Below are 15,717 nucleotides of genomic sequence, written 5' to 3' on the forward strand. Positions count from 1 at the left end.
ACGGGGTAAAAGCGACACCCAGGTTGGACGAGGTTGACGAACAGTGCCACCTTCTACTAATTTGAACAACCATCGCCTACCTGAGGCGAGTTGCTCTCCTATTACAATGGTAAAACACAAAAAACACGACAGGCCGTCAGCGGGGGATTCCTCACCCACCGAGAACCCACCCCCAACACCCGCCAAGTGTTTACAAGCTGGTCATGAGCAACAAGAAACAACACTGGACACTGTGCTAATGGCCATTAAATAATCCCGCAAAGCACTAGAACGCAAGATTGACAACCTCACCACAGACCTTTCCCTTTTACGAGATGACCACCGTAAACTAAAGGAAATAGGGGGTTCACAAGAGAGTACGCTGACGGGGGTATCAGCAGCACAGAAAACCTCGTCCTCGGAGATTAAGGACCTGGCCACCCGGCTGAAAACATTGGAGGTGAGGGCGGAGGATGCCGAGAACCGAGCCCGATGGAATAACATCAGACTGGTGGGGGTTCCGGAGGGGGCAGAGTCCATCGCAGCTAATATGGAAACGTTCTTGGAGCAATGGCTTAGAGACACGGTGGCCCCAGAGGGCTTCTCAGCGTTTTTCGCAGTGGAACGAGCCCACAGGGTCCCCGGCGGGCCCCCTCCACCGGGAGCCAGACCGCGATCGATAATCGCCAGATTACTCCACCATAAAGATAGGGACTACATACTGTCGCAATCCCGCCAGCAAAGAGAGATTCAATTGGATGGTCAAAAAGTCATGATATTCCCGGATGTTACAAGAGAGACACAATCACAGAGGGCATCGTACATTGCAGTAAAGCGCACCATGCATGAGCATAGTATAAAGTATGCAATGCTCTTTCCGGCTAAACTCTGAGTGGAATACGATAATAAGACCCACTTTTTCCTCACCCCTCAATTGGCGATGGACTGGCTAGAATCACTGAACATCCCCTGCAGAACAGTCCGCGACCGACCCTCTCGAACCCCCGGGAAGAAACGTAGTAGATCTCGGAAGAAGACCACAGAGGCGGCCTCATCAAAACATCAGTCACTTCAGGAGATGCCTGAAGCGGTGGAAACAGCAGCAGCGCTGAGTGGAGGAGACTTCCACACGCTTCGGACCCCGGAAGCTGCATCGGATGTCGAGTCAAGCCGCAAACACTCCTCAGTGTCCTCCCGAGACACTCTTATCGGCTTGCCGCCAATCACCCCGAGAACAGCAGATGAGCATATCTGACCTCTATGAAGTAGTAAGCTGGCAGGTGAGCTAGCGTCTACGGGTGATCTTCACTTTGTTTGGGGACCCTGCTCGGCCCCACCCGTGACTATATGGCGATATGACCCTGGATGTCACTTCCTAACCGGCACATACCACATGGTTGGGCCCGGGGAATGGCCTGGGGCACTACCTCTTGGTCTCTGGCGCACCTCCTTCCAATAGGTTGATAACTAAGATTACAATGGTTGTAATGGTTTGGATGGGGAGAGTTGTAGGTACCGGTCCTGGGGAGAGGGAGTTGCAAAGGGGTATTGATTTTGTTCTTGTTGTTATAAGGGTATATCACGCACAACTACTTCACGGCCTAGACAGTTCACACCTCAGATTATTGATCTCAAAGGTACATCCATTAACTGTAATAGAGCGGCGTTTAGAGGCCACCTCCACGTGCCTCCTTAGACTATGGCCACAGAATACAAGATAATCACATGGAACGTTAGGGGCCTAAATAACATGTCTAAAAGATACAATGTCCACAATTTTCTTAAACAAAGGGGAGCGCACATAGCTGTCTTGCAAGAAACCCATTTGTTAGAGCAGGAGGTTAAAGCCCTGCAAAAGCGCTGGAGGAGACAAATCTTCACCACAGCCCACTCAGCGTTTGCGAGGGGAGTGTTGATATGGATCCGCCCGGGCGTCCCATTGCAGGTTCTCCATACCTTGATTGACACGGAAGGGAGATATGTAGTGATTTCTGGTAGACTGGACGGGAGGGAGGTAACCATTGCGGGACTCTACGCCCCAAATCACAACCAGGGGAAAGTTCTGGATCGAGTGTCGCTGGTCATGAGTACGCTCCTCACCAGCACCACACTAATAGGAGGGGACTTTAATTGCGTAATGGATGCCACAATGGACAGATCGCACCCACCATTGTTGCAATCCACAATCCATAAAACAGCATTGCACTTTCTGCAGTGGCAGAGACACTGGCAACTAACGGATTGTTGGCGCAAACTTAACCCCCTCAGCAGAGAGTACTCTTTTTACTCAGCTGTCCACGATCTGCACGTACTACTGGATACCTTTTTGGCCTCTCCGGATGTGCAATCTGCGGTGACGAAGGCTGAGTATCTTGGCTGCACCATCTCGGATCATAACCCCTTACTAATATCTTTGACCTGGTGCGGTGAGAGACCTTTGATTCCCACTTGGCGCTTAAGAGCCGAATCCCTTGAGGACGAAGCTTTTAAGGCCCTACTGAGTACGCATATCACTGATTTCTTTAGGAACAATGCTGAGACTGCTTCGTCTAGATCCATCGAATGGGAATCCTTTAAAACAGTGATTAGGGGTTATTGTATTGGCACGACTGTGGGAGTACGGAAGGTGTTGGAGACTGAACTAGACGGTCTCGAGGATTCAATTAGAGATCTCGAACGCAAACATCTGGCACAGCCCGACCTTTCAGCACAACTGGAAGAGACAAGGGCTGGAATAGCAGAAGCTAACTTTAGACTGTCTCGTTTTGATTATAAGCAATTTTTACAGAGGCAGCACGCGGAGGGTGATAAGGCGGGTGCCCTAATGGCCTGGTTGGTTAAACCACCTCAGCAACAAACCATAGTGGTAGAGCTGGAGGTCACCCCGGGTACCAAAGTGTATGGACAGAAGGAGATTAATGCTACCTTTCACGAATATTACTCGGAGATATATGCCCCTCCCACTGCATTACTGAGCGACGCTCAATTACAAGAACTGGGAAACCTCAACCTCCCTACATTGGGAGTGGAGGACAGAATGGCCCTGGCGACTCCCCTATCACATGCAGAAATCAAGACTGCAATTCAGAGTATGGCCAGGGGCAAAGTACCGGGAGCAGATGGTCTCCCCCTGGAGTTTTACCTTATGTACCAGGATTTACTAGTTCCCCAACTCAGTATATTATATGCGGAGGCATGGAATAATAATAGCTTGCCTCCTTCCACTACGGAAGCTATAATGATTCCTCTTTAGAAACCCACCAAATCCCCAACGGACGTTCGATCATACTGCCCACTATCAATGTTGAACTTAGATTATAAAATACTAAGCAGGGTGCTGGCTAACAGACTTCTACAGCACATGTCCTCGTTTATCCACCAGGACCAATCGGGATTTATCCCACAGCGTAGCACTGCCCAAAATATTTGACGACTGATTTCACTTCTTCATGCCCTGCCTTCTGATACATCTAGAGCAGCGATCATCTCGATAGATGTCGAGAAGGCTTTTGATAGCCTGCGATGGGACTACCTGGAGCGAGTCATGCTACAGCTAGGACTGGGGGAAGGTTTTGTTAAATGGACGAGGCTTCTTTACACAAACCCCACGGCTCGAGTGCGCACAGGCCGCACAATATCCCCTTTTTTTACCATAGGTAGGGGCACTAGACAGGGCTGCCCACTGTCACCTTTACTCTTTGCCTTGGCGGTTGAACCTCTCGCCCAGTCGGCTAGATCCCAGAGGTTTTATGAAGGCATTACAATCAATGCCTGGACACATCATATTGCCCTATATGCGGATGACATGTTACTTTTTCTCCAGAACGTGGAAGCCGGCCTGTCGGGAGCAATGACAATGTTGGACAACTTTAGTGCTGCATCTGGGCTCCGGATTAATTGGGGGAAATCGTCCATTTTTCCGGCTACCAGGGGCATCAGGGAGCCAACGGACAGTCTAGGCCTCCCGTGGTCCCCGTCCACATTCTGATACCTAGGGGTTAATATCTATCACTCCGTTGAAGACCTTCTGGAGGGGAATATACAGAGCACGATTAAGAATATCAAAAACAGCATGACATTCTGGCGGACGCTTCCGCTGGCGGTCACTGGGAGAGTTGTGCTGATTAAGATGATAGTGCTGCCTAGAGTATTATACTACTTCGCAACCATTCCACTCATAATACCGAGGGTAGTATTTAAAGCAATCACATCCTTGATTACAGGATTTATATGGGGACCAAGCAGACATAGGATTGCGTTGCGCACCCTCCAGAGACCGACAGCGGAGGGTGGTATAGCCGTTCCCGACTTCGAATTATATTACTGGGTGAGCCAACTCCAGTGGCTGGTGCGGTTTCTTGGGGCACCTCCGGTGGGGGAGGCCCTGAGAGCCCCTTTCCACTGCTCCCGAGATAGAATTCTGGGCATACTACTAAACCCCAAAAAACAGAATAGGCCACTGCCGGTAGAGTGGGAGGCATCACGTTACTGCTGGGAGCAATACCTAAAGAGAATGCACAACAGAGCTCCATACTCGACAGAGGCCCCCCTGACTTGCTTGAAGTCTATTGCGGGAAATTATGTGATGGGTGGCATCGCCCGATTCATATCATTTCAGATCGACACCATAGGGGCTCTATATAATAATGGGAGACTATGTACCCATGCAGAACTACAAGAAAAGTTCCAGCTCCCACCAGGGCTGTTCCTAACCCATAACGCGATTGTTAGAACTCTCCGTAACCAATGGGGCACAGGGCTGGAGGAACCCCCCAGACATCTTACTTGTGACCAAATATGCACTATAGGGGACCAAGGGAGGTTGATATCAAGGATACCTCTTTGCTAACCAGCACATGTCTTCCCTTAAGTAAACTTAAGACCAAATGGCAGGGGGAGTTGGCCGTTACAATAGACGACGCACAGTGGTCCAGAATAACATCACACATATACACAGTCTCCAGAAATGCCAGGTTTAAATTAATAAATTTATATGTCTTTCATAGGGCCTACTTAACCCCCTATATGATATCAAAGATTTATGGTGTAGAAAATGCCAGCTGCCCTCGCTGTGCAGAACTGGCAGCGGAACTGTTACACATGCTCTGGAGTTGCCCACTAGTTGGGGATTATTGGGCGGAGGTATTTGGGGCACTCTTCTCCTGCACAGGCAGATCATTACTCATGCAGGAGATTGTACAAGAGGATAACTCTGTTGTTTATTGGTGAATTGATCTAACACACTTATTCAAGTGATAGTATGTGCGATAAGGGGAAGGGAGGGGGAGCACAGAACTGTGGAGTTGTTTTGTCATATATGCGTTGTCATACAGTTATAAAGCAATAAAAGAGATTTAAAAAAAAAACAAGCAGAAGTTAATTCCTGACTTTTTATAGCGACGTTTTGAACTGGAGCCAATGGGGTTTGCCTAACCTTAAGCGGTGGTCAAATGGAAAAGCCAGAATTACAGTGCAAGGGTTGTATTATGCCTAGTGAGCTTGGTGTTCAATATACACTTCTGCAAGCTTTTTGTGCCAATTGGGCACTTTGGTAGTACAGAAGTTGTCTAAGTGGCTTATGTAGTATAAACCACAAAAGGGTGTTCCGTCATTTGTGTGGAGGTGGGTTCCCATGCAACTCAGGGAACCCTTTGACTTTATGCCTGCACCATATTGTATACACTAATGGAGGGGCAAGAAAGCATTCAGGGGGCTCACTGATTTAGGGCCTCATAAGGTGGTGCACAGTCAGAGCCCCACCTAATGGAGCCCTTGAGAAGCAGGCATCAGGGTTCCAGGCATCCCCCCAGATGCCCCTGCTAGTGGGTGCAGTTACACACCACCTCCACATATGATGCAATCAATGCTCCTTCTTCAAAATGAGTCTTGGTCACCACCTGTAGTGAAAGGCGAACCATCAGCCATAGACTGTTTTTCACATAAATGCTGTTTACAATGCAGGTGGTGTTATGGGCTCATTACACAGCAAGCATGGACAGAGAGCCCGAACGATAATTACAGACCAGGTGAATTATATAACCACTACACCACGTAGTATCATTTTAAACAATACAATCCATATTCAGACTCAGACCCGAAACTTGTTAATTGTAAAAAAAAAAAAAAAAAAAAGTGAACAGGTTAGGTTGTATAAGTACGTGTTTATCTCGCTGTATATCTATTTCCCGTCTCTCTTTGCTTTCCCTGGTCATATGTGCACTCAGAAATGACTCTTTGAGAAGCACATGAATCTATCTTTGCACTCTCTGAATGAATAAGAAACGTAGGCCCATATTTATACTTATTTAGCACCACATTTGCGTCATTTTTTGACGCAAAAGCGGGGTAAACTTACAAAATACAATTATATTTTCTAAGTTTGTGTCGCTTTTGCGTCAAAAAAGGATGCAAATACGAGGCTAAAAAAGTATAAATATGGGCCGTAGAACGTAGAACTACAGACAAACATCAAACAGTCATGTTCTGGATAAAATGAAAAGGACGTCAAATGACTTTTGAAGGGAGAGCAAATTTGTGTCTGAAAAATTAGGAAGATTACATTTGCATGCACTCACAAGATTATTGCAAGTATTTTAAAGACACATGTCCAGAAACTATGTCCAGAAATTTAACTCCTGACAGGGTCATTAGAGGGATGAGGCATACATCAGCATGGACTGGCTAAACTACTTTATGTCACTTAGAAGCAGATGTAAGAAATGTGGCACTGCACCCAGTGTAGCGCTACTTTTCTTGCGTCCCTTAGTGACCCCATACCATCAACATGTGTGCACTGTATTTAAAATACAGTGCACCATGGCGCAGGTTAGGGGCTATAGCGTCAAAATGTTTGAACAGTGATGTACTGTTTAGGGTTAGGGCCTAATTTTTGGCGCTAACTCTTAACAGTACATACAGGCCCATTATTATAATCAATGGTGTGCCCCCTTTTAACGCCTGCTCTGAACAGGTGTTAATAGTAGCTGTAAAGAATGATGCAGTGGAATCTTTTAGATTACACTTCACCATTTTTGCTGGCTCCCTAACAGGGGAATGCCCCCTTTGAATACATCCTGCATGGCACATGCATAATGTGGTGCAAAGGGTTATAAAGTGGTGCAATGCATGCATTGCACCACTTTGTAAGTATGGTATGGCGATCTTTGAAGCCTAACGCCACATTAGGGTAAAAATAATTATGCTAATGTGGAGCTAGAGTTTCTGAAATCTGAACGTTTTTTTGTAAAGGCCCTGCTGGAAAGAAGAACTGTAGCCTGCCCAGTGCCAGACGAAAAAGTCAAGCCTATTGTGAAGAGGCCGTAGGCACTGGAAGTAGGTGTGCAAGCAGATGCTGTGGAACCCCCACAATATCCACGCTGGAGCTCAGAAGGTTAATGAGCAATAAAGGTGCTTTTAAATTTCATGTTCAACCTGTCACATTTGCTGTACATTCAATGCAAATTTCGATGGCAGGATATGTCTTGCAACAAATTGCTGCTTATAATGAAATAGGCATTTACTTTTATTTTTCAGACTGCTAAGTGGGAGGATTTTGTAAAAGTAATCTAGGTGGCAATCTTGCTGGGGTACAGGAAGTGAAAGGAAAGGCTTTAGGATGTCAGTTTTTTTCTAACACCATAGAAATGTAGGCACCTGTAAATTAACTACACTTATTTCCAAATACATCAGCACTGAAAAAACTGTGATAGAAAAAAAGATTTTAGTAGGATCAATCCAAATCAAGACAGTTGACAGTATTTGCTGCAACCCGATTTCCACACATTATCATTTGTGCACTATATAGTTTTATCAGTGAAACTGCATGTTTATTTAAACTTAGTGGCAATTTCAACTGTAAACCTGTGCTACTACACTAGTGCTGCTAAATTCACCACCAGCTACATACATATTGTATAATTACCACTCTCCTGCTGAATGGCCTAGGCCCATTAGCTACGCTTGTTTTTTGTGTGATGCTTGGTTTTTTGACAACCCCTATGACTTCTGTGAAATTACATTATTGGCAGCACCCCTACCCTGAAAATATTTCCAGCACCACTGGAAGAGACCGAGCATGCGGCCAGGTGTACAACAGTTTTTAGCAGTCGCAAACAGAGATTCGGCCCATTTGCAACACTAAAACAGCCTCCGGCATGTACAAGTCCTATTTTACGAGTTGGTAACCTATTACCAGATCACAAAATAGGGTTTGGAGCTGCTATTAGTAAGGGGCATGCAAGGGCATTCCTTCCTAATATCGAGTCACGGGGGATGTACAAATGTTTTGCGACTGGAATGCTGTCACCAAACAATCAGTTTACTGCCTACATCAAGTAGGTGATAAGCCAGTCGCAAACTGGAAGGGATCCCCATTGGACCCCCTACTCTTTGTGAATGTTAGAAAAAATGTTTTTTAAGGGCAGGCAGTGGTCCGATGGACCACTGCCTACCCTTTAAAATGAAACAGAACCATTTAAGTTTTCATTTTGAAGTGCATCACGTTTTCTTTTAAGGAAAACGGTCTGCATTTAAAAAAAAGTTGATATTCTTAAAAGCAAACACAGACATGTTGTTCTGATGTCCCCAGCAGGCCACCATCCCTGTGTTGTTTCTCTTTCCCACTGGGTCGCACAACCATATCATGAATATTGATGAGGCAGGTCAACTGCGACCCCTTTGGGAATCACTAAATGTCTCTGTGACACTTTAGTACATTTCCTTTGCCAACTTGCAAATTGCAAGTCACAAAAATTCACAATTTGCGACTCGCAAAAGGAAATGGTCATACATCTTGCCCAAAGTGACAAAGGCCCACACCAGAGGGCCCACCACCATCCACCTTTGTAGAGAGAGGGCCATGCTCGAGACCAGTGGTTATTTTTTAATGATATTTTGTTATTTTCAGCCATAGAAGAAAGAGAAGGCTGTTCCCTGAGTACCCTGGCATCTTGCATGACACAGACACTAGAAAGTCAAGTGAAGATTAAGGTATGGACAAGGTGAAACATGGAAAAACACTCATAGTAACACATCAGGGAATTAAGTATAGGAGGGAGAAAAGGGGGGAGAAAAAGGCAGATACAGAAAACATCAAAGACTTTAGTAAAATTACTAACTACCTTGCCCTTATTACATATAGGGAGCACGTTTCATGTTTGGACCATTGTGTACATTGAGATAGGTGTGCTGGAAACAAACAGGGAAAGTAGTCCCTATTCTATTAAAGAGAATGAGCTGCTCTGAGGGCAGTCGCAAGCTTGTGATGCTCTGAGGGCAGTGCATGCAAGTGAAATAAGGAGCTGCTTCTTCAAAGCCACTCTGTGTTTCACAGTGCAGGTGACATGCCACCTACACTTTGAGAAGAGATTGTAGATCTCTCTACAGACAAGTGTGGTCAGTGACTGGACTGGCCTGCAAGGGAATGTCTGGGGGATCCACACTGCCCTTTCCCCTCTCCAGAGGGCTGCCATCAGGGGACACTCTGACAGTGTACCACATTTATGTGATGCACTTTCAGTGCGCCTCCCGACAGCTTATTTGACCCTGCGCCCATGTCCATAGTACGGCGTGGGAGCAGAGGCAAAGAGACTCCCTCATTTCATGGGGCCTAGGGAATGAGGGAATGACCTCCGGAGATAGCACTGATGCTACATGTGGACCAGCGATATCAGTATTACAGAAGGGGCCACACAAGCGAAGTGTAAGGTGGTGGAAGAAAGAAAAATACGCTGAAAACAATTCTAAGTAAACCTCACATTTCCAAGCCCCAGCATTCACCAGTTCATCATAAGAAAGAAAAAAATGGGGGCCCTTTTACAGATAAAGCATTGCAGATAATACAATGCAATGGTCTGTTGCATCGCTTTTTAGCGGCATCAGTGGTATAGCGGCATCAGTCACCCTCCCAGGAGGCGATGGCATTTGTTTTCACGTTTTACGGGAGCAGCATGCAGCCATTACTCTTAGTTCTTTATTAAGTGCTTTGACTTTAATCTCCTACCTCAGCTTCACGGCTTATGTTATGAATATTAATGCACAACCCTGAAAGCCCTATCCTGTGAATATGAATTGCAGAGATGACTGTGTTTAAAAAATGAAAGAATGGGATCTATTTTGTGGTGCAGAGGTGCATTGGTTCTCATTTAATCAGCATATAGTTATCATGTTTGCCTCCAGCGCTCCAGGCTACAAAGTAATTGAAGTGATTCACACCTGTTTAAGTAAGTCATTTCCATTACCACCGGTGTTGAGTCAGAAAATGTCAGTGGCACTAAAGTTTTATTCTGTTTATACTGAGCAGTTGGTCACCGTGAAGGCCGTGAGCAAACAAGTACTAAACTTTTGAAAATGTACAATCGTGCTATTTCTTTTTTAAATCTATTTGCCTTTCTTCAAGCATATTTTCACATTTTACCCATTTAACAAATATCACATTAATAAATAATTTTGCAGAAATTTCAGTTTCCCAATGTCTTTGCACTTACATCAAGTAATGCAATTATTTGCATATCCCGTTTCTTTCTGTATTATTTCCTGCTATTAGTAGGTTGAATGAAGGTACACAAAGTATGATCTATACGTCAGTGGGCCTTCCGCTCACTTTTTGTCTCAGATTCTGCATGATCATATTTTGTATTGATGCTTTGGCACCAATATGGAAATATTGGTGGCAAAATAGGTTACTTGAAAGGAAGTAGCTTATTGTGTCTCATACCCTTATGTTGATAAAGTAGGCCTTCCACTGCAGTGCATGTACTGTTCATTCAGTGCAATGCTAGTGCATTGACACTGTTATGGAAACTGACGTTTCACCATCTTAAATTTGCTAGCATACCATCGCATAACAAGTAAGGAATCAGTAAAATGCCTAGAAATAGTCATATTGCAATTCGGTGCACAATGATGGATGTCTCCACCAGCTCCAGTCTCCTTAGATCTTGACATTGCCCTTTGCGTTGACCATGCAGTGCTAGGTATTTCAATCATTGGACAATGGGTCACATAAAACAGTTCTCCTAGGGTGTTAGAAACGTCGTGTGGTTTGCTGTAACTCAACTTCACTTCAGCAGTGTATTATATTCGACGGCATACTCGATTATTTTTTTCTGTTGGAATAGTGTGGACTCTGACTCCAGACATCCCACATCAACTCCATTCAATAACTCAATATTTCTTAATATAGACCCCTGGGGTTGGCCATAGGTTGCCCAGGCCTGGATCCATTCTCCTGTCTTTACCTACTCATGGTTCTTTTCTGTATACCAATCCTCCTACTGTCTTCTGTCCAATGGTCAACGCATTTAAAGAAAGGATTGTACCCGGGATGTTGAGCACAGAATGAGGGGCTTCAGGGACGGACTGGCCATTGTGTCACTTTGGAATCTTCGTCATCGCTTCCTACAATAAGGGTCTACCTGAACCTCTTTCCAGGGCTGGCTTTGGTTTGTAGTGTGTCCCTGAGGGACGAGGAGAGCAAACTGGGGCTCGGGGTCAGAGGCATGGCTAAAAGAGCGTAGTACACTATTTTGTTGGCTTGTCATCTGTAGATAACATATTTCTACAAAACATCTTCCAATAAAATGATAAGTAAATAAGCATGTCGAAAGCATCTATTATTGACATTTAAAAATATGAATAAAATGTGGGGGGCTTACCGTTCTCAGTTTTTTATTTTAGGTCACCCCACAGGAACAAATCCAAGTACCTGCTACAAAGTCAACCTCCACAAAATTAGTTTTAACCAAGACAAGAAATATGACCCATCTCAGCATGCATATAATGATACTCAATTTCTGAATGCTCTTAAAACCAGTTGGGGGTAACCGTGGGAAGAGAGGGTAAAGGATGACAGGAAAACATACAAACATTCCAAAACCCTTGATATTACTCCGCACAGCAATGGTCTGGATCCCCATTGCAAAGACATAAGCAATAGGTCATTTTTGTTCTCTTTCAGCATTTCACCATCACCTTGCCACTTAGTGCCAACCACTTCCAGTCACTATATAATCAAATTGGGGGATGCTGCAGGTGCTTTCATCTGTGGGAAGACATTGTGCCTTCCCTCAGCCACAATATTTCATTTAGAAGAGTGCTAAAACAACCATCCCTTTTATGTGAACCAGTCATAGTACCAGCATGGTGATCACAGCATAGCTAGTCAGGCCTGTGGTTTTTGCATCATTAATGATGTATGCTCACCTACATACATAGAACTTTTCATTATTAGCTTATATTACACTTTGCTAGTTAGAATCAGGTTTGAGTTTCCATAGGAAATTACTTTTTGTTTCTGTAATATTTTTGGTGCCATTGGTACAAATTTGCATGAATGTTTCTAAAAAAGTTTACCCATTGTGCCTCTTTCATGAAAAGTTTCTTGATGATCCGTCAAGCAGGGGCCAAGAAAAAGAGGGATCCTTAAAGTGTAATTTCCAATGTTACTTTTCATAGGAAACTTTGCTATGAGATACATAAAAAGTGAACAAAAAACATCACCAAATCTGACAAAAAGTTGGAACTCAGAAAGTGACTTTGTCCTATTTATAAGGGTCGACAGAAACTTTCATTCTGCTCTTGGAATTGGTGCAGTTTTGGTCACTCTGTGTTACTCTTTAATGCGATCACCGTTTGGCCAAATTTTGCTCTGGCTCATGCAACACAATGACAACAGAAATAATTTGAGGCTCCAGCAAGTGTGCTGGCTGGCACTAGCCAGATTTGGTTTCCCCAGCATGAGGTCTGGTCTCTAAAGATGCCTTCAAATGCCATTGTTTAATGCAAGTGATGGCGGATGCTCGCTTACAGAGGGTTGCTTCTTGAGTAGGTTTTCTACTCCAGAAGCAGCGAAATCAACTCGAAATTGGATTTTCAATTAACTATTCTACCCAAAACTGACAGAACAGGTAGATGTTTTAGAGCGAAACACGTTTTTATATTTAAATATTTTTTTCAACAGGAAGGAAGTTTTGCAGACTCCAATTTTCTCTTCCTGTAGGCTTCTCCCAGTGTTTGTCCATCCCTTGGTACATTTTAATTTAGATTTTAAGGGGGCAGGATTGTTCTCTTTTGGCCCGCAATTCCTTCTGCATAAACCAATGGATTTTCAAGGATTTTTGAGGGATCAAGTAAGTAAACCAACCTTTGTATAAGTTTGTTGTTTGATGGAGGGCATGCCTCACTTTTTTGTTTTACCTTTTAGTTTTTTTCCATTTTTAAATTTGATTTTGGGTGCCGTGAAGTTGCAGTAGGGTCCCAATCTACACTAACCTTTTTATCTCTTTCTAAGTGAAAAAGATTGCACAGGTTTGGGATGTCAGGCAGTCTGGATTTAAAAGTTTTAAAGTATATTTTCATCATTTTCTTGTGTGTTTTGGGGGAATTGTCCACTGTTATGTTTCTAATTTTACTGTGTGACATAGTCTGCCCATGCCACATGCCATCGTCAGCCAGCTATTATTTCTAGGTATTGGGTATATATTAAACAACTGTTGTTTATGTAGGTATATGTATTTTTCAAAAATCTGTTGATTTAGGAATGGCCTTGGATTAAACGGAATTATTTTCATCTTATTATTTTTCTGCAAAGTGTTAAAGTGTTCTGGTCAGGTAATCTTTGGTGCCTTAAGAAGTTCGTGGTTGGTGGCTTCTTAAAGGTGACATCTAAATTTCAATTTTGACATTGCTAAATTATTGGTAGTGTTTTCGTCTTTGTTTACCATGCCTCCTTTATTTGCTGGCCAAGTGACTGTTTTTTGGCGTGGCCAGTGTGTGTGTGTTTGTATAGGCCACTTTTTTGTCTTTGTTTTTCATGCCATGTAGCAGGGTGTCCATTTAGTTTTGTTTAGTCAGTGTGTGTTTTTCATTAGGCTTTTATGTGTTCTTTTTTTCCATGTCTTTGACCTTTGACCTTTGACAGTTGGCCATTTTGTAGACAGTGTGCTATGCTTTTGCCATAGGCCTGCATGTGTTATTTGTAGTCCATTCCTTTTCCCATGGTGATCAAGTGGTCGACAGCCATTTTGTAGTTAGTGTGCTTTGCTTTTGCCATAAGCCTGCATGTGTTCTTTGCTGTCCATGCTTTTGTCCTTGGTGACCATGTAGTTGATGGCCATTTTGTAGTCAGTGTGCTTTGCTTTTGCCATAGGTCTGCATATGTTCTTTGTAGTCCATGCCTTTGCCCATGGTGGCAATTGGTCGGCAGCCATTTTGTAGTCGGTGTGTTTTGCTTTTGCCATAAGCTTGCATGTGTTCTTTGCTGTCCATGCTTTTGCCCTTGGCAGGCATTTTGTAGTTGGTGTTCTTTGCTTTTGCCATAGGCCTGCATGTGTTCTTTGTTGTGCATGCTTGTGCCCTTCGTGGCCATGTGGCCAGCGGCCATTTTTCAGTCGGTGTGCTTTACTTTTGCTATAGACCTGCATGTGTTCTCCATAGGCTCACACCATCAATCATTTATAAAGGATTATTACATTTTCTCCTTGCATCCGTCACTTGCCACAGCTGCACACCAGCATTCGTTTTTTAGGATTATTCAATTTTCTTCCTGCATCCACTGCCCGCCATACACACAGACCAACTATAATTGTTAAGGTTATTCCACTTTCCCCCTGCACCCTCCACATGCCACAGGCCATAGGGGCAAACCACCAATATTGTTTTAAGAATTCTTCCATTTCCCCCCGCCCCGGCAACCTGGCATTGAACATAGGTGTACCCAAGCAATAATCGTTTTAATGATTACTCCATTTTCCCCCTGCACCCACCACCTGCTATAGGCCATAGACTTACACCAACAATATTTTTTTAAGGTTATTCCATTTTAGCCCTGCTCCCCCTGCCTACCATAAGCCTTAGAGGGTCATTAAGTAAACTTTTCAATGTGTATGTGTAGGTTATCATGGTTTCAACAAATACACAATTGCTAAATATTTGTGATGTGACTTCACTATTCTCTGTGCTTGAAAGAGACTTTGTTTGCTTTTTAAAGACTTAAGACACTTATATCACTTTTTAGTGATATCTTTCACCAGTTTACCCTCTGAGTCCACCTCCCAACTAAAGGAGATGAAGGCATGGTCTCCGACCTGCCCCTGGGGACTACTTTCCCTTAAAGCCACATGGGCCACCCCTGTAGAGGTCCCAATACTGGGAGAGTTATTTGGACAGACAGAGTCCCCCTTCATGTGTCCTAGCTGGGAACACTCAAAGCAGCGGGGTTGGGAATGGGATGCTTTGGGCCACTGCCCACCAGAACCACCACCCTGTTTCTCAGATGGGGCATGGGAACCCCTTCCTCCCCCCTTACTTTGTGACTCGTCTGGGTCATCTCTAACCTCCCCGTCACTCTGTCGGGGGGAACCGGAACCCCCCTTCTTGGGGTCACTCCCAGATATCTTTTTGGACACTCTTGTGCTAGCCCAGAGGTCCGCCTCCTCAGCAAGCTTCCTGGGATCAGTCATCTTACTGTCTATTAGGTGCTGGCGCAACTCTGTAAAACAAATACCGAGCATATGCTCTCTCAGAATCAAATGATATAATCCTGTGTAATCATCTACTTTGCAGCCCTGCACCCATCCATTCAGTTCTTAATGGAAAAGTCAAAGAACTCAACCCATGTTTGTGTGGATAGTTTGTGCTGTCCCTGAACCTCTGACGGTATCTCTCAGGGGTCAGCCCAAACTTGGCAAGTAAAATGGCTTTCTGAAGTGGGTAGGTGTTTTGATCCGGTTTGTCCAATGT

This window comes from Pleurodeles waltl, chromosome 1_2 (genome assembly GCF_031143425.1).
Source record: "Pleurodeles waltl isolate 20211129_DDA chromosome 1_2, aPleWal1.hap1.20221129, whole genome shotgun sequence".
NCBI classification, from domain to species: Eukaryota; Metazoa; Chordata; class Amphibia; order Caudata; family Salamandridae; genus Pleurodeles; species Pleurodeles waltl.